We start from the raw sequence: 2,904 nt of genomic DNA on the forward strand, positions 1-2,904 counted from the left end.
CGTAGAATTTAACCTGTACAGTCAGCTGTTTTGGCCTATCCTATTGCTCAAGCTCTAACACCCCAATCAATCACCTTAGAGTCCTCAGCATATTAATTCTAGACAATAGAAAGGCTTTACTTGCTGGTAAAGCAAGGAGTTCATGCAATAGCTAATATAACATGCTATACTTACATCTCTGGGGAAGTTAAGAGTCGGATAATATTTTTAATTGAATATAGGACAGTGTTATTCCTATAACCCTTGAACTCCACTCCTTTTCAGCAGAAAGTAGTCAGAGATGTTGTCGCCCCTATTTCCTCAAGATTGGGGAATATCAAACAAAGAGAAGAATTTTTCAGCTTCGATCTATCCTGACTCACCTCCTGGCTCCCCAGCTTCACTAGTTTGAGGGAGTCATTTCTTATTTTTTTCTTGTTTATTATAATAGAAATTGTTTCTTGCTGTTGCGTTCAATGTGTTCCCATGTGTAAATCCATTGTCAGCTGGGTACCAAGGGCCCGGTGGTCTCCTAAGGCCCAAGACTTCCTTCAGAACTTTGATCAATTCTATCTTAAACTGATTTCATAAATATGAACTTTACCTGTTTGACAGGGGGGAATTCAAGAAGAGCCCGGTTGGGATGCTGGTAGTAGAAGCCTCACAGCGTCCCCGGCCTCACTTTTCTTTACCCTATAGCTTAACAATAATAGATTGTCCCCAGTGGCTTGACCCAAAGTTTGGAATGTCCCCTGACATAAAAAGTTGCCCTAAAACTTAAGATTAATGCCTTTATGCTTACTGATCACAATTCTTCTGGTCTAGCATTCTTTCCAGACTACTCCCATCTTTGTCCCTGGTTGCTAACGCCACCAGAGGACCATGTTGTCAGAGGGATGGCTCCGTGAAGCATAACAGACCCCCCTGGAACTGTCATGTAACCCCTGGACTAACACTCAGATTTTCCTTTAAATACCCTAAGCCGGCCTGAGAAAGTAAGGCAGTTTTGAAGGTGTTAATCTGCCGCCTTCTCAGCTCAGCGGTGCTCTGACAATAAACATTCTAAATATCCCAACTCCTGTGTCAGTCTATTGGCTGGGCAGTGCAGGCAGCAAAAGCCCCGGACTCGGTTGCCCTCCAGTTTCAGTAATACCATTCAAAGGTAGAGAATATCATATATCTATAACATAGAAACATAAACATAGAAACGGACATAAACAGATCTGACGGGTATTTTTGTTTTCGTTTTTGTTTTGTTTTGTTTTGCTTTAATTTTAGCCATGTCTTAGGTGTAAAACTCAAAAGAATAGTTGGATCCAAGTCGAGTGTCTGGCAGGTGGACTAAGGTTACTTGCTCAGATGGCCAACAACTTTTTACTTGTGCACTGTAATTTTTCATTTGTGCACTGTAAGGGCCTTTTTAGAGCTGTTTTGAAATCTCTTGCTTGTGGTTGGAGGGCAAAGGAGGGCAAGAATGTACTTGCAACAGCTGATCTTAAGTAACTTTAATTGAAAGTAATCAATATGCCAAAGTGACATATTTTGGGGAGGCTTGCCCTGAATCCCATCATTAGTCTTGCAAAATAAGCTAAATTAAGCTTCGTTTGTATGACTAAATTGGTTTTGTCTGCTCAGGGAATTTTCGAGGCTGGTCTTCCTTTGTCTTTGATTTTAATACCTCTCTTTGTTCAACCTTTTCCATTTCTTTGGGTCTTATGAAGCCTCTCATGTCACATCAAACTTATATTAAATATATCTATATGCTTTTCTTCTGTTGATCTGTCTCATGTCAATTTAATTCTATACAGGCACCGTTGTGGCCTGTATAGAATAGACCAAACCAAGTGTGCTCTCAAAGGCTGTTTATTAGCCGGCGGCTGTCCTGTACAAAGGAGCAGCCCCGAAATGCCACATACAAGGTTTTTAAGCCCTAAATCCCATTCCTCATTTCTGTCTTAAACACAAAGGTCTATTTCTCTCCTATTCACTACCTGTCAACCCACTGGTCAGGTGTGCAAGCGGGAAGTACAGAAGCAGAAAGCCTATTGTTAGAATGTTATGCTCCAATGGGTGATTGCCTATGTTCCCATGAGCAATAGCCAGTGTTCCCATGGGCGATGGCCAAACAGTAATTTTCAGCTTATATACAATTGATTATTTTTCATGCCACACAAGCAAGCAGGGTTACACAGGCTAAAATTGGCAGTTAGCGTATGAGCTCATTGTTACACGTTTCATGATTAACAGAATGCAGTTAGGGGTTCCAGAAACTAGGCCTAAGGTATAGACTTCCTTTGTCCAGTTTCAGGTTTTAATTTTCCTTTAACCCTTTCACATTTCAGCAGGCTATCACAAGACCAAAAAAACCCTAAGGTGGTATAGCATAAATCCTGACAGTTGTTTTTATTTTTTTCCTTTTTGTAATGCCAAGTACCTGGGAAAACTTTGATTGCTGTCTAAGGCCATGCTACCCTGAACAAACCCAATCCGTTCTGATCTCGGAAGCTAAGCAGGGTCAGGCCTGGTTAGTACTTGGATGGGAGACCACCTAGGAAGACCAGGTGCTGTAGGCGTAAAAAATAAAATAAAAAAATAAGGGATCATAAGCTGACAAGGTCCTTGTAATCTATAAGGTCAACCAAGTGTTGCCTCGCCTAAAAATTAAATTAAAAAAATAGTAATAATAATAAAAGAAAAAGAAAAAAAAAACTTTGATTGCCAAGGTATCCACTTCAAAGATGACTACCTTAAATAAACACATTGCTAATTAACCATATAACTAGATAAAGAGCCAGGCTTCCTCTCCCCACTGAGGCTCCTTGGCTTTAGAGGTCTCGGTTGGTTTGATAATTAACCATTGGGCCACTTGTTTTTTGTCTTTTCATGCTTTAAATTCCTACTCTAATGCTTTAAATTCACCAATAA

The 2,904-nt window shown here is 40.3% G+C and overlaps 1 pseudogene; it reads left to right on the top strand.

The window, feature by feature from the left end:
- The first annotated feature begins 2,433 nt into the window (after positions 1 to 2,433).
- Positions 2,434 to 2,552, top strand: LOC112477300 (annotated as a pseudogene).
- Positions 2,553 to 2,904: the final 352 nt, after the last annotated feature.

Source organism: Pteropus alecto, unplaced genomic scaffold (assembly GCF_000325575.1).
Source record: "Pteropus alecto unplaced genomic scaffold, ASM32557v1 scaffold113, whole genome shotgun sequence".
In the NCBI taxonomy this organism is placed as follows: Eukaryota; Metazoa; Chordata; class Mammalia; order Chiroptera; family Pteropodidae; genus Pteropus; species Pteropus alecto.